Source organism: Vulpes lagopus, chromosome 19 (assembly GCF_018345385.1).
Source record: "Vulpes lagopus strain Blue_001 chromosome 19, ASM1834538v1, whole genome shotgun sequence".
NCBI classification, from domain to species: domain Eukaryota; kingdom Metazoa; phylum Chordata; class Mammalia; order Carnivora; family Canidae; genus Vulpes; species Vulpes lagopus.
In genome coordinates, this window is record NC_054842.1 from 26647390 (window position 1) to 26671803 (window position 24414).

Genomic DNA, 24414 nt, shown 5'->3' on the forward strand with positions numbered 1-24414 from the left:
AATCGCATGGCTACTTTTCAATCTTTATCTTTTTTGACCTTTGTGGAACATTTGATACTGCTAACTCTCCTTATATCATTGAAACTCTCTCTTCCCCTGCTAAGATTTTTGGACTGGTTGTACCACAGGATTCTCAAACTCAACATGCCTTAAGTTTAATTCACTGAATCTTTACTCCATGCCTCTAGTCTCCTGTACTCCATATTTCCATTTGTGGTACTCTACCTACGCAGTAGCCTTATGAAGAACTCAGCATCAGCCTCAACTTCCAGCACCCCTTGTTCCAGTTAACTATCAAGGCATAGTTAACTATGTAAATCAACCTAGAAGTGTCTCTAGTTTGTCCCATTCCCACCAGAGTGACCTAGTTGGCTTTCTCACTATACATGGCTTGGACTATTGCTGTAGCCTCCTAACCCTGGCTGACTCTAGTCCTTCCCCACCCCTACTTCACTCTCCCAACCCCAGCTTCAATCTATTTCTCAAACCACCATCAAAATTGCCCTGAGGGGATCACTTCTCAACCTAAAAATTTCCAACAGTTCCACTTCAAGACAAACATCATTCTCCTTAGCTGACACACATGGCCCAACATAATCTGGTCCCCAGATTCCTCTCAAGCATCATCGTCTACATTCTCATCCTCTTTATGTTTGCTAGGTTTAGAATTCCTGTTTTCTCTCCATTAGGAGAACTTAAAGGCATCCTTTAAGAAAGCACAAGTGTTTCTTCCATTGATAAGATGTTCCTGACTCCAGAAGCCATATAACGAGTTGCTCTTCTAGGCTCTTAAAGTACTTAGTACATACCTCTACTACAGTCCTCATTATATATACTGTAATTATTTGTAAGTCTTTTTCCTGTGAGTTTGAGCTCAACAAAGTACAACTTAGAAGACTTTCCTCTACACTAACTGAGCTTGTCAGAGTTTGACAGTGCTTCACCTTCCAACTCTGTACCTGACATATAACAGATCCTCAGTAAATTTGATTTCTTTTTTTTTAATATATATTTTTATTTATTTATTCATGAGAGGCACACAGAGAGAGAGAGAGAGGCAGAGACACAGGCAGAGGGAGAAGCAGGCTCCATGCAGGGAGCCTGATGTGGGACTCGATCCTGGGTCTCCAGGATCACACCCTGGGCTGAAGGCAGTGCTAAACTGCTGAGCCACTGGGGCTGCCCAGTAAATTTGATTTCAATAAGCCTTTTATAAGAATCCATCTTTGTCCCTCATATGCTTATAGAATACTTTTTTATTTCATAAGGGCTCTTCCTTTGCATGTGCTGAGTATGTTTTAGTTTCTGCCTTCCAATTTTTCTCCCCATCTTTCCTAATTACCAATAAGTCCATTCATGTAGCCAGCATCTGTTAAGTATATATGTATACTGTGTGAAGAGCTATATTTGATGCTATGGGAGAAGGCCACTAGGAGTCTGGGGTATGAAGGAGTTTTATTTTCCAATGTGTATGCATTCCAGTCTCAGTTTTAAAAGTAGTTAAAAATAGCACAGCCCCGGTGGCTTAGCGGTTTAGGGCTACCTTCTGCCCCGGTCGTGATCCTGGAGACCCGGGATCAAGTCCCGCGGCAGACTCCCCGCATGGAGCCTGCTTCTCCCTCTGCCTATTTCTCTCTCTCTCTCTCTCTTTCTGTGTGTGTGTGTCTCTAATAAATAAATAAATAATCTTTTAAAAAGTAGTTAAAAATAATAAATTAAAGGAGCAGTCCCAGCACAGCCATGGGCCCATAAAAATTCTGACCTAGCCCTGAGAAATACGATGCAGCAAAACCTGACCAGATCAAAACATTACCTCTCCAGCTTGGTGTGCTGCCCAAACCCTTTCTTAATTAGTTAGAAATTCCCACAGTTAACAGTACACAACACGAGAGGACGAAATCTACAGAAGGCCGCTGTTAGGATGTACCAATTACCTGCCAAAAAGAAGCTTCCCTAGACAGCTCCCCCTTATCTACATTAGCAAAAAATTAGCCAAATGTCACCTTGTCTTTTTAGCATACACATGCGAGGCCACATGAGAGACAAAAGACAGATTAATCTTGTTACCCAGCAGGTGGAGGACCAGGCTCAGAACACTAGCCACAGCCACCCCCACCTCCCAACAACCCAAACAAACAAAACAAAACAAACAAACAACCATAGAGAGGGGGCTTGGGGCAAGTGAAGAGAGATTGCTATCGTCCTGTTGTTTTAGAATGGGCCTCCATGTCTGCCCTGTACAAAGTAACTCCTAAGAGAGGGCTTGGGGAGGCAACAAGACTTCAGTGAGCCTGGTTCTTGCAGGAAGTGATGGAGCTGGCTTAGGGTCAGAAGGTCATTCTGGGGAAGCCAGCCAGCACAAACCAAGACACATCCAAGTTCCTCCGCTTGTCAGCAGTTCCTGTACAAACACTTCTTGCATTATTAAACCGTAGTTAAGACACAATGTGGAGGGAGCCTCAAATGATCTTTTTAAATCATGTGATCATGTAAATAGAGGATCTTGAGCTCAACTGGGACTAGCTACAGGAACGCGAGGAAGTGATTAAGCTGTGGCCACAGGGATTTTAGGCTCCTTGGAGAGGAAACCTTCTAGCATGGGGACCATTGGTCCCTGGTATGCATTACCGGGGGCGGAGAGGGGTGGCGGCAGAGGAAGGGGGGCTTGGAATTTCCTTTCCACAAGAACCTTAAGCAATTATCCACCGGGATGGTCCGGGCTGCCTCAGCCCGAAGGCAAAAGGTCATAATGAATGACTCCTTTGACCCACTGATTCTGGGTGTTAAACCACAGAGCTTTTTGAAAGTCAAATTAGATGTTGGGGGTTTTGTTTGGTTGGTTGGTTGGTAGGTTTTTGTTTTTGTTTTTGTTTTTGTTTTCAATTCTCAGCAGTCTTCATTTTAGTGGAATGACTCTTTGGTGTGCTGTGATAAAATGTTTCAGCTCTCTTCCAATCCCATGTATTTCTCATCGGAGTGTCCAATTCCCTCTCATTTGCTGTCTTGAAATCAAATACCTCTGTAATCCTATATTCCCATACTCTGAGTTTAAGTGTTTCACATAATTGGTCCATTTTTCCTACCTTTTAAGTTAGGTTCCCTGGTTTCTCTTGATCATTGAACCCAAGATCCCAGGACACTCTCTCTTCTGTGTAGATTCTCCACTTGGTGAATTGGCCCTTTTCCTAACATGGTAACTAACTTCTTTGATGCTGAGGACATGCTGTATTTGTAACAGCTAAGGGCAATTAAAGTGTCTAGTAGAGTACAATGTTAAAGGGATTAATTTTTAATGCGAGTAATTTTAAATCACCCTCGATTTCCAGTTTTGATAATGGGTAACTTGGGTTTTTGACTCTGTTTTGTATCCAAAATAAATTTTCTTATCACCATATTCTCCAGTGTCAAACTCAGCTTGCTGCCTCCATAAACACTTCACACTTTGAACCATTTATACGTTCTCCAATCCATCCTTCTCCCTGCAAAGATTGTATTTGTCTACACTGACATTTCAGCCATAAAAATGATCACAACCATCTCTGCTCTGCCTTCTCTTTTTCTTTTAAACACACAGCTTAAATCTTAAGTCTTTCATAAGCCCTTTTCTCTACATTGGTGTGTAAACACTTCATTCCAACAATCTACTGTTCTCGCTCTTACTTGCGGGGAAATTTAAACCTTCTGTTTAATTTGGGATGTTAGGAAGCAGCCTGGCTATGGGACTCAGCCCCCAGACCTGAGATGATCTGGCTATAAGCTCCTATCAGAACCCTTGCCATTTGGTCACTACTTGACATAAGATAATTCTTTAAGCCTTGGGGATTTCATTTTTCTCCAAGATCACCCAGGGATAAAAATGCTGACCTATCTTTTGACCTGCCTCCTGGGATGGATGAGGACCAATAATATGTGCAAGCACTAAAGAATGGTATAAATGCTGATTGAAAAGGTAGCAATTTGAGTTCACAAATAATTTCCCCAAAAAGTCAATTATACCCACAAGATTTCTCTGACACACACAGGAAGTCTCAGCCTCATCTATATTTCATGTACTTCCCTTCTCACTGGTCCCCTTAAAAGTGGGTTTGGGGTGTAATAAGTGTTTCACAGTAAAAAAATCTCCATGCCCCCAAATTCCAGAGCCCTAGTCAGTGGCTCCCTTATTTTTATTTTGAATATAATGTCTGCTCAATCACGGAATATGGAAATTTGTTGGAACATACTCAATTACATTCCCTTCACAGCATTATTGACAACGATTTCTGTATATTATGTTGACTTGGGGATTATATGACCACCCACTAACTCACCCATCAACACAGTGTTATACACACTTTAGCTTCTCTAAGTGTATCTCACAAGCTAATAATTCTGAAGAGAAACATAAAACAGTAAGAGGACAGAAATTGTGTCCCTCTAAATTGTGATCTCATCGAGAAGAAAGAGGGAAGCCAGCCCAGAGACTGTAATGGGGAAAACTATTCATCAATCCAGAAGGGTGGATGAGTAATGGGGCTCACAGGTTGTTAAAAGAATTATTCCTATGTATCAAAATGAAAGAAGGCATTAGTAGAATTAGTGTTCCTTACACAGCTGGCTCAAGAGCTCTACTTGTTTCTGAAATGAGTGGAGTCGGGGGTAGGAACCAAGTACTTATCAGTTCATTTCCCTGAGCAGTCCATATCATTTCAGGCCTCAGGGCAGGACATACAGGCTTCTTGGGATGAGCCAGACATCTGAGAAGGAGCTTCATTTCCAATCAGCCCTGAACACAGTCCCTTCAGGGATAAGTAAACAGGGACTCCGGGGTGGGCCTCCTTAGAGATTCAGGCTTTATGGATTTATTTTGTCAAGACTCTGTCTCCAGGATCTGGAGGTGTGATTTCTTTTTTTATTCTTTTTTTAAGATTTTCTTTTATTTACTCATGATAGACACAGGCAGAGGGAGAAGCAGGCTCCATGCAGGGAGCCCGATGTGGGACTTGATCCCAGGTCTCCAGGATCATGCCCTGGGCTGCAGGCAGCACTAAACCACTGCGCCACCGGGGCTGCCCATGGAGGTGCGATTTCTATGAGTGTAGTTTCAGCCTACAGCAGCAGTTACTTTAAAAAAAAAAAAAGTGGAGCTCAATTTGAGGAATTCTGAGAGGAGTGAGACAAAGGGAATCAGGGTCTACCGGCGATAGAAAGCCTGCTTATCTCCTTCTGAGTCAATCACCTCCTTCAGTGAACAAGAGGGAAGGAGGAATGTCATCATGAGAGCAGAAAGAGGGCCAGGTTGGACATATTTATTACAGATGAAGCTATAGAGGCACATCCAACATTAGGTAGTGTGCCCAGGGCCAAGTATGGTTCCAAAGTCCATTAACTTAACCTTAATGCAATTTTGAGGGATGGAAAAGAGCCAGAACGCCCTCTTTGAAAGTCCAGCCCAAGAAGAATGAGTAGCTATGGGGACATATTTATATCTCTATTATTTTCAGCAGATTGAGGCCCAGTTAGTCATCCTGGTTGGCTATTCCTTTTCCAGGTACACATAGACCTGGAGGATTCCAACTACGTTCCTTCCTGATATCACCATACAAAGAAGACCTTAGAGTGTTCAACCAGCTCTGTCATCTTGGTGTAGCCTTGAGGATTAACCATGCAGCTCAGTGGAGAATTGGTGAGCACTTATCATATGCACCCCGCACTATTTCAGGGCCTTCTCGTGCCTCATCTCACTTATCCCTCACAGAGATTCTGATAAGTAGCTACAGTTATTGTCTCCACTTTACAGATGGTAGAATTGAGAAACTGAGAAAGCTCAGGAAAGTGAAGGGACTTGCCTAACCCCAAACCACAGATGAGACACAAGCCAACTTTAAGTTCAAAGCTTCAGGGATGCTTCAGTGGGTTTTAACCCCATTCTGCCGTGTGACAGCTCTATTCCCTAGGAGGCATTAAGCTGCCTCCTTCACTTCTCAAGAGAAGGTCTGTATTTGAAGGAAAGTGAGTTTTGCACCTCCAGGATGATGAGAGTATATATGGTTATGGCAGAAAAAGATGGCAGGCCTAAAATCCCAAGTGCAAGGGAGCAAGCCCCATTCGTCTTATGTTAAGAGGCTGGAGAAGATGAGGACTCTGGTTGTGCGGGGCGGAGCTTGCTGCGCTCCCACTGCTGCTCCAGGCAAAAGCCCTGGTGGGGCCTGAGCTGAGTCTCATCTGTTGGACACCTGACCACAAGCTCCTCTGGAAGTAATAAAAGAACTCTTGATATTAAGTGGAGACTTGAGGAGAGACTCTTAGCAGTGATTTCACCCTGGGGGTGGGGAAGAGCTAACCAGAGGACTTTGCCAAAGCTGCCTGGCTGCAAGGGGATCTCATTTAGAGGATGGAATAGCTTATCTAGAAAATCCAACAAATCGTCCCCAATCAGCTTGTGATTAAAAAAAATGAGTTCAGCAAAGTCTCAGAATATAAGGAACAAGCAGGACTAGCTACATAATTTGCAGCATCCCATTGCAAAAGGAAAACTCAGGGCCTTTTGTTCAGAAATTGTTAAGAATTTAAGCCTGTGACAGCAGAGCATTGGACCAAGTACAGGACCTCTTTGAAAGCAGGACCCTGTGCAACTGCATGGGCTGAAATGCCCCTGAAGTGAGTGCCTTGATCAAGACATTTATAGGAGGAGCTGGCCAAGTGCAAGGAGAAATCAGCAGAATTTTAATTGTAGATCTCAGGACTAAAGGAGTATAGCAGAGTCTGTGGACAAATAGAAGAGAAACAATGTAGCTGAAAAATACAAGGAATAAAGTAGAGCTAGCAGACATAAGGAAAATATTGGCTCATAGGACAAAGGATTATAAAGATTCTTTCTAGTTGTACAAATTAGTTATATACTGGGACAGAAAAATGCACTTAGTTAATGCAAAAAATAATAGCATGAAATTTATGAAACCATTTTCACACCACAACATAACAATACAATTATAATTAAATAGTAAAAATAGAATTCTAAAGAAACAAATCACATCGAAATTAAAATTTGAAATAGCATATTAACTTAATAGAGGAAAACTGTAATAACAAAAATATTTTTTAAAATACAAGTATAGAAGTATGAGAAATCATAATTAGTGAGATGCTGGCAGAAATGGACTAGGAAAATTTATCTATTTTTTTAAATGTTTTATTTATTTGTTTGTTTGTTTTAGAGAGAGAGAGCATGCAAGGTGGGGAGAGGGGCAGAGGGAGAGAGAGTATCCCAAGCAGACTTTGTGCTCAGCGTAGAGCCTCACTCAGGGCTCAACCTCACAACCCTGAGATCACAACCCCAAGCCAAAATTAACAGTCAGACACTTAACTGAATGAGCCACCCAGGCATCCAAAAATTTATCTCTCTAAACATATATTAACAATAAATGAGAATAGAAACATTAGGAATTAATTCTGTGCGTAGGGAACTTTAAAATGGAATAATGTAATAAACCAAAACAAAGTAGGAAAATAAAAATGCAACAGATATTTTAAAAAATAAAAGACTAACAGAAATAAACCTATAAAAGAGTAGTTTGCCTTTTGACAAAATGGAAAAAATTGATAAATCTTTGGACCAATGAGAGGGAGAAATTACAAATTAATGTAATCAAGGGAAAAGATCATTAAAATAGCATAGATTCTATTAAATATTAAAGAGCATTGCTTGCTCTTTAATATCAACAGCTACTGATCTGATAATCATGTTTATATAATTTCTCACAAACAAGTAATAAAAAAACATATGCAACAAGAAATAGAAAACATTATTAATTCATGACATATGAATAGAAAAGTTAGGTATTATGACCCTGACACCTTAACTGAAGAATTTTCTAAGTTTTAAAAAATAAATAAACCTTTATGCTACTTAAATTGCTCCAGTAAACTATGGTATGTTTCCCTAGGAAACAATATTTCCTAAGTGAATTTGTTGAGCTTCATCAGGGCTAGGAAATCTTATTAATGAAACAAAGATGCACAACCTCAACCAAAATCTCAGAAAAAAATATTTTATATATATAAAATCATATATAATCATATATAAAATCATATATATATGTGTGTGTATGTGTGTGTGTGTGCGCGTGTGTGTGTGTGTTTAAAAATTGCCTAATATGGAAAAAACAAGATTTGTCCCAAGAATGTAAAGCTGGTATATTAAAGCAAAATATCCAACAAAATTAATCATAAAAAATAAGCCAAATAAGCACAGTGGATTACTATCTTAATGTAATAAATCATAGATACTTTAATAGTAAAATTCAAATATAAACACCAGTAAAATGTATTCAAGAAGAAAAAAATGATATATAAATACAGAGAAAGAATGACATTTAAAATCCTGTTTTTGTAAGTTAATGCAGCTAGATTTAGGAACTAGAAATAAACAAGCCACAAAAGTATTAAAGGTAATTAAGAAAAGATCAGAGGAATTAAGAGAGTAACAAAACTCAGTGGCATTCCTTTATTATAGAGATGACACACCAGTAGAAAATACAAAAAGAATTCCCATTAAACAATGAAAAAGGTAATGAAGTCATTTAAAATAAGTTAATAAAAAGCCACTGTAAAACCCAAATGAGAAAATATGGGACTATATAATAAATGAAGCAGAAATCAACATTTTGGAAGCCTAAAAGTAGAAAAGATGACAATATTTTAGGTTAATAAAAAAGGTTTAAAAGAAAGAGAAAGAAATGATCTAAAGCACCACAAAGTCAAAGTTCCCCTAATATAATATACATTAACTTTATAAATTGATGACACATATTAACTGATACATAAGAAACCAATAATATCAAATACTATTTTAAAGATGTGATCACACTCATATTATTTTCAACTATATTTTAAATTATTAAAATAATTGTCAAAACCATGGATATTTGTTACAAACAATTAGAAAAAATAATCAAATAGAAAATCCAGAAATAGATTCAAGGTATTAATAGTGCTGCCCAAAAGAAATACAGTTGACCCTTGACAACACAAGTTTCAATTGTGCAGGTCCACTTACATGTAAAATTTTTAATATAAATATAGTACTATACTGTACATATATTTTCTCTTATGATTTTTTTAAAAGATTTTATTTATTTGTTTGACAGTGCATGCACAAATGGAGGGAGTGCACAGAGAAAGAGGGAAAAACGGATTCCACCCTGAGCAGGGAACCCAGCATAGGGCTTGATCCCAGGACCCTGAGATTATGACTTGAGATCAGACACTTAACCAACTGAGCCATCCGGGCACCCCCTGCTTTATGATTTTCTTAAAATTTTTTTTTCTTTAGCTTACTTTATTGTAAGAATACAGTATTTAATACATAGAACATACAAAATATGTGTTAATGGACTGTTCATGATATCATAGGCTTCCAGTCAACAGTAGGCTATTAGTTAGATTTGGGGGGGGAGTCAAAAGTTATTCGGAGATTTTCCACTATGCAGGTGGAAAATTCAAGGGTCAAACACATATAATGTGAGCCATACGTGTAATCTAAAGTTTTCTAATAGGCATATTTTTAAAAGTACAAAGAAATAGGTAAAATTAACTTCAATAATGTTTTATTTAATCCAATACATCAAAAGTATCATTTCACCATGGAATCAAATCAATCTGCATTTTAAACCTACACCACATATCAGTTCAGACTATTCACATTTCATGTTGTTAGTGGCTACCATATTAGACAACACAGATAATAATATCTGACAAATTGTGTTTGTGTGTGTGTGTGTGTGTGGCTCTGAAGAAAAGTAGAAGAAATAGAATACAAGTTTCTAGTCCCTTTGGGCTACTGTCACAAAATACTACAGAGTGGGTGGCTTATAAACAACAGAAATTTATTTCTTTCAGTTCTAAAGGCTGAGAAGTCACTTTCTGGGGAGAACCTTCTTCCTGGGTCAGAGCTACTGCCTTCTCACTGTGTCCTCACATGGTGGAAGGGGCTAGGGAATTCTTGTGAGGTCTCTTTTATAAGAGGACTGATCCCATTCATGAGGGCTCTACCTGCATAACTTAATCCCCTCACAAAGGCCCTGCCTTCTGACACTGTCACAATGGGTTTTGATTAGCACATGTGAATTTTGGAGGGACACAAACATTCAGTCCTCAGCAACAAATATTATCAGCATAGCATTATTTATTGTATCAGCACACTGGAAACATCCAGGATCCTTGATCCTGGGGTTCCAGGATCAAGTCCCACATCAGGGTCCCTGTGGGAAGCCTACTTCTCCCTCTGCCTATGTCTCTGCCTCTCTGTGTCTTAAATAATAAATAAATAAAATCTTTTTAAAAAGGAAAATATTATTTAATCAACAAAATAAAATGCTTTGCAACAAGGTCTATAGATACTGTCAATGCACAAGAAATGAAATTATAGGGCAGCCCAGGTGGCTCAGCAGTTTAGCGCTGCCTTCAGCCCAGAGCATGATCCTGGAGACCCAGGATCGAGTCCCATGTAGGGCTCACTGCATGGAGCCTGCTTCTCCCTCTGCCTCTCTCTCTCTGTCTCTCCAGAATAAATAAATAAAATCTTAAAAAAAAAAAAAACTGTAAAATTGCATGAAATGAACAGAAGCCAAATTAAACAATATATAATGTTCCTTACAACTATATTAAAAAGCATTTTTGTGCAATGACAAAGAAAATATCTGAAATTCTGAGGAATGCAATATTGCCAAAACAGCCCAATGTGTGACTATATTCAAAACAATTTTACATTAATTATATTTCAGTGGATTTAAGGTCCCTTTTCTCATAAAGATACTTCTGTTTATGAAAAAAGGAAAGGAAATGTTATGTTATATTGCAACATGACCACAATAGTTGCCAAATTTTGGTTATACAGTGCAATTGCACCACATCTTTGACCTAGGGACATTCAGCTATACTTACTTACATGTCTTTTTTATGTAATTTAAAATGCTGCCAAATTACGTTTTGCCTTTTCCACCTGGGATTCCAAGAGAGAATTAAGCACCAATGTCTTAAGACATCCATTCAAAGCATGTAATAGAATCACTTCCTCCTGGAATTGTGTTAGTTCTGTACCATCCTTGGAAGATGGATGTTTTGTGCTTCAGAAGAGAAACTCTGGTAAATTTACTAAAAATCATGAGTTGTACAATTAAAATGGGTGAATTTTAAGATGTGTAAATTATACTTCAATAAAGAAGTGGTTTCCTTTTAAAACAAACCAGACACAATGACTATGGAACAGCACTGTCCAACAGAACTTTCTGCAATGATGAAAATGTCTGACATCTGTACTGTCCAACAGGACAATGTGTAGCTATTCACCACTTGAAATTTGCCTACTGTGATGGAGGAGCAGAACTTTTTATTTTGTTTTACTTTATTATTTTACTTTATGTTAATTAACTTAAACAGCAACATGTGGCTTATGGCTACCATATTGGACAGCGTGGCCACAGTGAATGTAAAGAATGTACCTAGAGACTCACCAGGAATGAGCTGACTTCTAAAAACTTTTTCAGGAAAATGATGACTACAGCAGAGAATGAGAGACATTTCAAATGCAGGTTCTGTACTCCTGATCCATCCTCAGAAGGCATAATTCCAACTCAATTCATTCCCACCTCCATCCACCTCTCACAGAGAGTCAGGACAGAGAATTTAAACCCTAACAAAGCTGCTTTATATTTCTGTTTGGGAAACACTTCCTTCATAGATGAGAAAACAAACCCCAAAACTATAATAACTTCACTATTTCATTGCTCATACTCCATAGGCTTGATCGATGCCCTAACACTGGAGGGTTTTCAAAGAACGGTCCAGATCTAAAATGCATTCATGAATGTATGGCCCAATACATTTTACTCGCATTTTAATACTAACTTTAATCTCATGAGGCACCTGGGTGGCTCATTTGATTATGTGTCTGCCTTTGGCTCAGGTCATGATCCTGAGGTCCTGGGATTGAGCCTCCCAGACTTCCTGCTCAGTTGAGAGTCTGCTTCTCCCTCTCCCTCTGCTCCCCCCCCACCAATGCTCTCTCTCTGTCACTCTCTCTCAAATAAATAAATAAATCTTAAATAAATAAAAATGAAAAAAATAATCTCAAAGCCATATATCCATTCACCTATTTTTTTGTGTTAGTATTACTTAAACTTGAATGTATGATAAACAAAGACTACAAACCAATATTTAATATGTCTAGAACATGTAAACACAAGAGCTGATTTTAACAGAAATTCAACTCCCTTCTACTTTTTGTTTATAAATACAGATATCAAAACAATCCTAGCACATTTTTAATTCCACCAGTGACCAGCACTTACATCCCTTCAATGACTAACACAATTAGTGGCAGTATTCATCGTACCTGCTATTTTTACAATGTAAATTGCAGGTCTTTCACTAAGCAAGAGGGGAAATACAAAAGATCCATTCTTTCTGTGATTCATTTTTGGAAATGTATATTGTCTGACAATCCTTGCCTTATTTACATATTTTAAGCCTGAATGTTGTGAGTATTCTGGGTTTATGCTTAAATGCTGCTTTAATCTCCCTCTGCCTCTCCTCTCCACCACCATCCCAGCTTGTGCTTTCTCTCTCGGTCACTCTCTCTCGTTCACTCTCTCTTTCTCTTTCTCTCTCTTGCTCACTCTCTCAAAAAAATAAAATCTTTTTCTAAAAATTTTGTCTTAATATGGGGAAAATTGTGCTTCATATTCTTCCCTTGTCTGAAAAATAATGGAGCTATATATACAGACATTTGACTTAACAATACAATGACTTTGACTTAACAATGGTTCAACTTATAATTTTTTGACTTTACAATGGTGCAAAAGCAATACACTCAGTAGAAACTGTACTTCCAGTTTTGAATTTTTATCTTCTCTCAGGCTAGTGATATGCAGGAAGAGCCTTTCAGGATCTGAGGAGTGGCAGTAGGCCATAGCTCCCAGTCAGCCACATGATCACAAGGATAAACAACTGATACACTTACAACCATTCTACACCCCTATAACCAATCTCTTTTTCAGTTTCAGTACAGTATTCAATAAGTTATATGAGATATTCAACACCTTATATCAAATAGGCTTTGTGTTAGATAGTTTTGCCCAACTATAGGCTCATACAAGTGTTCTGAGCACATGATATTCAGTAAGTTAGGTGTATTTTTGACTGAAGATATTTTCAACTTATGATGGGTTTATTGGGATATACCCCATCATAAGCTGAGGAAGATATGTATTACACATATTCTTACAATGGTCTAGGTCATATTTGCCAGCTGAAATTCATTTACTTCATAGGTAAGTGGTTTGCATCATTACAGTAATACCACAATGTGAGTGGAAAGTATGTTGATAAAAGCCAGTCTGAGAAAAACTAAAATTAATCATTGTATATTTGCCTTTCTGATGGCTATGAAAATTTGTATTTCTTTCAGCTATCACTATATTTCTTGGTTCTTAAAGTCAAACTTTAATACTACATAAATTTGGCCATTTTGCCAACATTAGTGTGCTCCATGCATCCACCATCCCACTAGAATTATTTATTTAATTCATATTTTGCTACCAAAAGAACCAAAACAAAACAAAACTAGAAGAGGAGCTTCTAATACTCTAAGAAGAGTATTTAGGTCCATGTTCTATTTTGTGGCTATATATTCTGTTGTCAGAACTTATTAGTAGAAACTTCTAGACCTGTTGGTAGATCCAGTCCTATGCCCCCATCTCCATGCTGAATGTTCCTCTTGATGCATTATTTTGTGACTCCTACAGATTGTTATTCATTTTTTAAAGCATATATAGTACTTAATATGTTGTAGGTACTTTCCTAAGTACTAGACATATATTAACTTATACAATCCCCACAGAAATCTTGTGAATTGGACACTATTATTATCATTCTCATTTTACAAATGAGAAATTGAGGCACACAAAGGTGAAGTAATTTGTCAAAGATCACACAGCTAGCAAGTGGCAGAGCTAGGATTTGAACCTGGATCCAGAGTGTGTCCACTTAACCATTATGCTATGCTGTTTACCACCATTCAGTATATGAAAGTCCCACTAATCTCTTCCAGATTCCAAGTGTGACTCTATATCTGAGGTCCTGTCTAGGTGTAAAAGACTCCACAGGGGAGAAGCCTAGAGCTGGCAGAGGTACCTACAAGGTTCTAGTGTTCACCTATCAATAGATTGGTGGGCTCACGGGTTGTGAGGGATTTGCTCAGTGTGGAGTTATTCCAATGCCTTCTGTTAAGTGTCTTTCTCCAGTCCTAAGTCATGAGCTGCTGATAAACCAGAGCTTGACACTCTGTCACACCAACCAGTCATGGCCCGTTACTTCCCCTTAGTAAAGCTCAACAATTATGTCTTTAGCTTCTGATATGCTTTTTCTCCACCTAAATACTGCACATTTGGGGACTTTAACAGAAGGATAAATGTTGTCAGAAAAGGCGATGATACATGAACTTCTGAATAATTTCACTGATATCAGTGAACAGACCAGGGCACCATCAGTCCCTGGAGGTTTTTCCAGTAAGATTAATGATCATTTGAAATCAAATGGAAACAAACCAAGGCCAAAGAGCAGTAAATCAAGCCCCAAATGAACACACACTCTGAAAGTTCAGCCTTGGATTTCACATCAAACAGCAGTCAATGTTTTGAAAAACATAAGAAAACCGGAGGTAGGGGGTGGGGTGGGGGTTGACAGCATCATTTCATGAAAGGGTTTCATTCACATTAATTTAAATAAAAGAGAAAGGCCCATGGAGAAGAAGTTGAGTACAGAAGTATTCATCAAAAGTATTTATAGCCAAGTACCCTTCATTCTGTGCTCTACAAAATTCTGTCCAAAACTGAATGGATTCTCCTTCATGTGGTTAATTCCCTGGGGTTGATTCCTACGAAACTGACTCTGAGATGGAAATTAATGTGTATGAGGTCGATTAGGAGTTTTGTCAGGACCAACATCTACAAAAAGGAAGGGAAAGAAGCAAGACTGGCAGAGGGAGAAATTGAGTTGTCCTGTAGTCACAACAGAGGACTCAGCCAGTCCCATGGGGAGTTCTGGAGCTGGGATGGTCCTTCACTAGTTGTCCCAGGCTGGGACAAGCATGAGACTGTCCTTCCACTAACCAGTTATTAGGTACAGGCTGCCCTAGAAAGAGGGCCTGACCTCGGGTGAGACAGCTCTTTGCAGTCAAGGCTAATTTTGAAGAAGTTTGAGGGCCATCTGCTGACAGCACTCCCAACAGCTGGGGGAAAGGTCCTCAAGTCTTGAAAATAGATGTGGATGATGTATAACAGTAGCCACTACATTTGTTTAGCAGGCATTTGTTGAGCACTAACTATATAGCAGGCCAAGTTAGGCTTGGATTGATAAGGACATAACTAGGAACAAGATATGTATGATTCCATCCCTTGAGGATTTTCCAATGTACAAAATAAGAAATTTTCATTCTATAATAAGGGTAAGTTGAAAACCTAAAAAGCACTAAAGCTAGCCTGCTTTTCTTTGATATCAAAACCAATTTGTTCTCCCTTCTTCACTTTGGAGTGGAACCTTAGGAGTTATTTTTTAAAGGATACTAGTCTGTGCCTCTTAAATAAGCTTATTTGGATGGTTTGACTTTTACTGGAACCAAAGAATCAAAGAAAGCCTAGAAGAGACATGAGAGATCATCTTGTTAATTTTTCTCCCAAAGTTGAAGCCTTCCTTTATAAGGCATCTCTGTATCTGAATAACCACATTATTCAGGATAAAGAACTCATTATCCAGAGAGGAAGCCCATTCCATTGTTGGGTAACTGCCATTGTTACTGATGACCTCCACCTACTGATCCTAGTTCTGCTCTCTTGAGTAATACCAAATATCAATAGTGCTTCAGGTATTGGAAGATACCCTTTCATGTTAGTCTTCTCTACTCCAGGTTAAATATACCTGATTCCTCTATCTCATAAAATCCTACCTCTTAGGTATCTTGCTACTTTTTCTGTGTCCCTTTCTCTATCACTGCTTGACTGTGTTCATGCCTTGGCTTTACATTGTTGATCCTAAGTCTCTAAACTGCTCTCCCGGAGTCCATTATATTATAAGCCAGAGTCATTTTTTGAAGACACAAATCTGCTCGTCACTCCCCACTCACTCCCACACACACTACGATCTATTTGAATCCAAGATCTCAAACTCTAAGACAGCACGGAAGGACCTTCAAGATGGGCTCCTGCTTATGATTTGGGTCTCAACTCCCAACACGTGCAATGTGCACTCTATGATCAAAACACCCTCTTTTCCTTCCACATATTCTCCTCCCTTCATTCTCTTCTCTCTCCAGTAAACTTCTAGTTAAGCCTCAAATTCCAGTTCAAAAGCCAACTCCTTTCTGAAGTTAACTCCAAAGAAGTTGTTCCCTTCTCTGTGCTTCTGCAAAACTGTTCAACCCTCTCTTTTACCATTTCTCACATTGTTCAGCAATTATAAGATACGAGTTTATCTTTCCCAATCAAAATGTAAGCTTTTGAGAGCAAGGAATTCTGGGCTATTTTCAGCATACTATCATTAAGTACATGAGTGAATGAGTGGATGAATGAATGAATGAATGAATATAAAATATTTTTCAAAACCTTCATCAGCATAATAATCCCCCACTAAATTGTTAATGTTTCTCTTAACCAACTTAGGACATCTCCACACTTTGAGTTTGCAATTAAGTTTTTGAACCTGAGAATAGAAATATGCACTTATCCCTAGACATTCTATCTGTAGATTTCTTATCTGTCATAATAAAGTCCAATTCCAATTCTGTTACGTATTTGTTAGCTAGTCCTGTTTCAGTTTTATACTGTTTGTACCACTTTCATACCAGAAAAGGGATAATTTTATGTCTTCAAATAAATTGCTGACAAAATTGATGACCAGAATTGGGCTAAGACAGATGCCAACACAACGAGCTACATTCCTATGATGCTGCTATAGTAAGTCCAATTGTCTTCTCCCCTGGCATTGTCAAAAACTAGCATTCTTCTTCATGACAAAACAGTAAGTCCATTCTTAAAAGTCTATATTTGTTTTAGAGAAGAGGTTCTAATGTGATCAGTGATGTAAGTTAGTGATAGTTTTCTTGGATTTTCAAAAAAATATATATTTCAAAATCTTATTTTTATTCTTTAGCCCATGCATGCTTAGTCCATAATGGTGACATGAGTCATATCTGGAACTAATGAAGAAAAGAGAAAAATATGATTCATTAATTTATTATGGATTCTTTCCTAAAGCCAGAACGTAGCCTCTATTCCATTTTAGCTTTTGCAAGCTACGTATTTGGAGGGAAAACATTTTGCTGTGAACATTGTTTTAAAAAATAGGTCTTTGTGTAATTTAGGTTCTCACTGTAACAAAATGATATAGTTAAGTTTAGATTAAATCTTTCCCCCTTATGCAATTTAGGGGATGTGTCTTATTGTACCTTGAAAAACCTTGTTCTCTTTTAGCAGGTTAAAAGTGTGGTCTCTCTGAAAAGATTCTTATCGTTCTCTCCATCAGTAAGTGTATGCCAGGATCACAATACTACAGTCTGAGTGTGCCAAATGCGAAAACAAGGCTTATCTGCAAAATCTGTGTGAAGGGGTGGGGGTGGGGTGATTTGTGCTCACTTTTCCAACTCCAGTGTGGGAAACACAGTTTGTGCTCAGTAAAAAGTGTCTAATTGAGGAATTAAAATGGCATGACCCTACTGGTTTAAAATATGGCACCTCAATTCAGTCCTGGCCCTTTTAAAAAATTTCTTGATTCATTCATAATGAGAGCCAAAATGTTATACTCTGTGGGGAAAATCTGGCAATGAGGAGAAGAAATACACAGAGGAATAAAATTTAAAGACTTCCAAATTCCAGTACAAATTGAAAGACATAAAATTCATCCCCATCATGGGCCCCATAAATATTTTTCATTGACCTTTTCATCATGATAAGGTTTAAAAATCCACAAAGAAAATTGAAATGTCAACTCACCATTTAATATATTTCCATGCATATTCTGGCTTTGAGTGAATCAATCCAACCTTATTTTTCTATTTGCTAAAGAACCTTGTTGACCTATTCTAAGGTTATTGTAACCCTCAGCCCCCAGGAGTTATGTCTATCCAGGTACAAATGAGATTAAAGTATTAAAGAAGATTTTAAGAAAACTGAGTGCTAAATTCAGAAGGTGCCAGTAACTTGGTTGTTCAAATTATATCCAAGTTTCTCCAAATAAACCAGTTAGGACTCTGAGGATGAAGTAGCACCTCATCGCCTTATTGAAAAAACTAGATAATGTCCCTTCAGCAGTAAAACATTCATAAAGTCCAAAGTACGGTATTACTCATTCCCCACTTCTGACTCATGAACGTTTTCGGAAATAATCCCTTAAATGTTACTGAAATGGGAAATATGAAGAGCAAAGTTGTTTTGGCACAACTTCACTCTTGTTTTGTTGAGTTATGAACTGTATTTAGTTTCACACTTTTGATCTTATGCATTCTTGATGATATATTTGCACACATAACATCTCTATATACGTTAGAAATAGACCTGCTATGACAGTTCTTATGATTTAAAAATTCTCCATAAAGCTACTCACAGAAATTTCTTTTATAGTAATCTATTACTTACCATCATGAAAATACTTAATGCCACCAAGATAAAATAAATTTCATATAATACATATTATAAAAGCCTTTATTGGAAAAGTATGACATTGCAATCATACATAAGGAAAAGTTGATGAGAAGTAAATGTTTAAAAATAGTTAATTTCAGTTTAGAAAATAAAAAGGGAAAATGAATTATAAATCTCAGTGCTTTTAGGACATATCTTCCCAACAAAGTAAAAGAGAGAAAATGGATTCCGTCCAGTGTAGTCCAAAGGTAACCATCTCTAGAAAACATTTCTAAACCACTCTGTTCTGCCATGATTGTTCCCTCTTCTAAAGTTCAGCGGAAACTTGTTGTTTCACTCATCTTAGCCCTTAACTAAATCCTGTCTTGTGGTTTTAAGCATGGATTTTGGAGTTAGGCAGATTAAGACTTGAATCCCAACTTGGTCTTCATTAATAAAATGGAGCAATCATATCTCTCACAAGCATTGTTGTAAAGATTAACGAACTAATGTATGTAAAGCATTTAGAAAAGGCCAGGCAAAAGTATAAAACCAACAGCTATTATTATGATTTGATAGTTATATGCGTTATGTACCTGAGGAAATATTTAGAGGTGACATGTCATGATATTTGAAACTTTCAAATGATTCAAAGAAAGAGAAAAATACAGAGAGAGTAAGAACAAAAAGTTAACTGGTGATATTAGATGAAGAATATACAAATGTACATTGTACCTTTTTAAAGTTTTTTCCATAGATTTAAATTTTGTTAATAAAAAACACATGTAGAAAAATCTAAATTAGGTTATACTGTTTCCCTGTGGAGACACAGAAAGGAAATTATTTATGTACTTTCATGTTTTCAGTCTCATGATCGTTTAATCACATGAAGACACCACATTTCATGGTAAAAGCTTACTGTCACAGATGCATCCCCAATCTTTCCACTTGTCTATTTTATTCATCATTTCATGCTCTCACATCACCAGCTCTCCAATTTATGACTCCATCCTCCGGCTCTTAAAACTTTGCTTCTGATGTAATTTCTGTCTTGATAACCCATTTAGTTTCTCTTTCTAGCTTGTTGAGATACTGTTTCATGATTGTGTTATTTTGTCTTAACTTAAAAATGCAATGAATTAATGCATATTTGTTGTAAAATGTAAAATTCAGGCTACACTAAAATGTAGAGAGAAAAATAAGTAAAAGTCCATTTCCTCTCCACTTCATAGTCCCCTCTCAAAACAACCACTTTTAGGAGTTTAGCATGTACCCTCTCAGGTAGTTTTCTACCAACATTCAAAGATACAAGTACATTTCTATATTTGTTAATTTTTTTTAAAAACTGCATTATTATATATTTTTTCTTATCTTATTACATTGGTTTAGACCTCTGGAACAATGTAAATTAGCAATGATAACAAATATCCTTAAATTATTCCTGATTCTTCCCTTTTATAATCATATTCTCAGATTTAAATTATACTTTTTTTGATGGGCTTTTTCAAAATAAACTCAATAAAGGGGCTAGCCTAACTTCTCTACAGGTAAGAGAAAACAACTAATTGGATTTTTAATTCCTTAAAGGTAGGAACAATTTTGGGGCACGTGGGTGGTACAGTCAGTTAAGTTTCCCACTCTTGGTTTAGGCTCAGGTCATGATCTCTGGGTCATGGGATTGAGTCCTGCATCATACTCTGCTTGGTGTGGAATCTGCTTGAGATTTTTCCCTCCCTTTGACCTTCCTACTCATGCTTGCTCTCTCTCTCTCTCTCTCTCTCTCCCTCTCTCTAAAATAAAATAAATAAATATTTTTTAAAAAAGAAGTGGGAACAATTTCTTATACTTTGCATTTCCTTTTGAATTCAGCCATGCATGTTTTCTGTTCCTACATTTTGAATGAAAAGATCAAATAAAAAGTATTTTTTTCTATAAGTGGAGCCAGTTTTACTACAGATTAATTTTGATGCTCTAGAAATGCATCTTGATTATTGTACAGACATTACTGATGGGGGCTAACAATTGAAAGGGAACAACTTTTAGACAAACATATCTCAAGCAGGTTAGACCTGTTGTGACTAACCATTAGGCAACTCCATGTAATACCTTGCTTAAATAAAGGTGCCAAATGAAAGACTGACAAGATTGCTAAGTCTTTAATGTCTTTTGCAAAATCCAAAACCTACAGTGAACTACCCATTTCTGGAGCTGGAATTGAAGAGAGGTTAATAGTGGCAGGAAGGGTAATTGATGAAAGTGGGATGTTTTTATAGAAAACCAGAATGCATCCATAGCAAATCTACTTCCTGCAGTTAGAAAAAAGAGTCGACCACATGAACATAATGTTCAATTTCTCAAACAATGGAAATAAGATTTTCCTCAAGAGAAAAATGCATGCACAGTTATTAAATCACCCTACAGTTTGCTGTAAGAAGGATGACTAGATGAAGCCATTGAGCTTTCTTTCTTTAGTCACTCAACTCCCAAATACCTCCACAAATGAGTTCTTACTACTTCAGAACAGGTCTCTAATTTTCCATCATACTTAATTTTAATCTGGTCTCTGAGTCAAGCATGCATTCAGTTATATACTTGAAGGTCAGACTTCATATCAAACTGTCACCTGATTAAAAACTACTTATTACTGCCAATGTTAGATCACAAGGATATTTTTTGGCCAATTATTCCAACTAATTAATTTATTAGTTTTTTTCTTCATCAAACATTTTTGAATGCCTACTATGTACCAGTTCCTATACTACTGGTGGCAATAAAAAAGATAGGTAGACTAGAGTCGTTGCCATAAATAACTTCATAATATCTACCTTTTCTGTTAAAAATTTTTAAAAATTATATTTCAATGTAATTTTGTGGCTTAGCCAGTATTAGTTATTTCCATAGAAGTTGTCACAATGAAAATATATCAAGCAGCAACAATATTTAAGTCTGTTAAATCCATTTAATCTAACCATGACAATGGAAGTCAGCCCTTCTAAAAAGCTTCTTCCATGGGTAGCCTCTGTTTTGCCTATTCTCCCAAAGGGTAACTATTGAAAATCATTAGGAAGAGTACATTTAGGATATAACATAAGTAACCAGTTACAATAGTCTTCTCTGACAAATGTTATCATATTAACAATTGAGCATGACACTATAATATGTAAGATATAAAAAACATTGGAAGTCACTGGGCTCAAGAAAACATAAATTGGATGCTTGCATATTAACTTTATGGAGTTCTTCTGGAACAAAACTATATGATGATACCCAACAGTTTCCCTAATTTATTAACTACATATTTTTAGTAGCCCCGTAAACCTGACACTCATCAAAAAAATGATTTTTTTCAAAGCCAACATGGCCCTAGGATGCAATCAGCAGGAGCATAATAGGAGCTAGAAGATATATAGTCAAATGGTGTCAACATATGCCAAATTGTTTGTAAAATACTATGTCCAGTTCTGCACCAAAGTAAACCAAGTCATTTATTTTTTTCTAAAAGCATAAATTTCATTATCCTGTTGTTCCATGATTGATTCCATGATACCATGATTTCATGACTACCAAGTTACAATTTTTAGTTTTTGTTTTCATAATTTTCCCCTCAGAAGACTCTTTTTCTCTATGTCTGCCAACATGACAAAAGAAGGAGTTTACAAGGAAAATGTTATGGAGCTGATTGAAAATTACTTGGGTTTTGTTTTTGTTTTTGTTTGTTTGTTTCTGTTTGCTTGTTTTTGTAGGCTCCATGCCCAGCGTGGAGCCTAACACAGGGCCTGAATTCATGACACTGAAATCAAGACAGGAATGGACATCAAGAGTCAGATGCCCAACTGGCTGAGTCACCTAGGCATCCCAATAATTACTTGTTATTAAGCATGCAATTATGGTGGCTGGCATTCAGTAAAGGAAATAACTTTTTAATGGGACAACCTTAAAAATTATAGCATCAGATTATACACTTAAACTACATGGATGCAATACTACAAAAAGAAGAGAGATTAAAATGATAGATCTCTTTATGATTTAAGAACTTATTAAATATAAACAAAGAATGACATTATAGATTCAACTAGCTGAGAACACTTCTCTTGCTCAAATATTCATCTTTCTCAAAAATACTTTATTTTCTATCCTCTGTTCTCCCCATCTATTTTATTTGCAAACTTCTCAAGAGAATTTCTGTACATCAGCCTCAGTTCTCCCTGGGTTCTCCTAACTTATCAGTCCAGGTTTCTAGCAGAGAATTAGAACCAGTAGGTGATATATATAGAAAGAATATATATAATGTAATATATGCTAATATGTATTAAAGTACACATAAATTAATATATGAATTGTCATTAGTAATATATGAATTATGCATTCAAAATACCATGTTATATAATGTTAATGTATAACTATATTATTAATGCATTAAATAACATGTATATTATTGTATAATAAGGTATATAATATACATAATATGCAACATATACATAGGCAGGTTTTATATAAATTGATATAAAATATTATATAATGTGTATATATGAAGATAGAGAGATTTTTTTTTCAAGATTTTATTTATTAATTCATGAGAGACACAGAGAGAGAGAGGCAGAGAGATAAGACAGACAGAGGGAGAAGTAGGCTCCCCACAGGGAGCCCGGTACAAGACTCCACCCCAGGACCCTGGGATCACAACCTGAGCCAAAAGCAGGTGCTCAACCACTGAGCCACCCAGGCATCTGGGGAGAGATTTCAAGACATCGACCTCTGTAGCTATAGGGCTGGTGAGTCCAAATCCCATAGGGTAAACTGGCAGGCTGGATTTCCTCCTCCTCCTCCTCTTCCTCTTCCTTCTCCTTAAAGATTTTATTTATTTATTCATGAGAGACACAGAGAGAGAGATGCAGAGACATAGGCAGGAGAAGCAGGCTCCACGCAGGGAGCCCAATGTGGAACTCGATCTCGGGACTCTAGGATCACGCCCTGAGCCAAAGGCATACGCTTAACTGCTGAGCCACCCAGGCATCCTAGATCTCTTCTTTAAGTAAACCTTAATTTTGTTCTTCAAGTCTTTCAACTGATGTTTATGAGGACCACCCAGATTATCAAAGATATTCTCCTTTACTTAAAATCAATTGAGTATATATCTATAAAATATGTCCAGAGCAACACCTAGATAAGTGTCCAATTGAATAACTGGGTACTGTAGCCTACCCTAATTGACATAGAATTAATCATTACAATGAACAATTATTGAGATTTACCTCAAAGCTTGCCAATGATACCCTGACGGTAACTCTAGAGCCTATTTATTGGAATTCCTTCTCTGTTGCACTTCACAGGGTTCGCTACATCTCCTTTTAAAAACACTCCCTCACCAGAACACAGACTATCCTATTCCTACTTAAGGAATAGAATACATTATTGTATCTTGAATCAAAACCCATCCTTCAGCAAATGGTGCTGTGATAACTGGATATCCACAAGCAAAAAATAAAGTCAGACCTTAATTTATACCATATACAAAAATTCCCTCAAGAATGGATCAAAGGGGAAAAAAAGGATGGATCAAAGACCAGGGTGCCTGGGTGGCTCAGTCAATTAAGTGTCTCCCTTCAGCTCAGGTCATGATTGTAGAGTCCTGCAATTAAGCCCCACATCAGGCTCCCTGCTCAGCAGGGATCCTGCTTCTCCCTCTCCCTCTCTCAAACAAATAATAAATAAAATCTTTTAAACAATAGATCAAAGACCTAATATAAGAGCAAAACTATCAAAC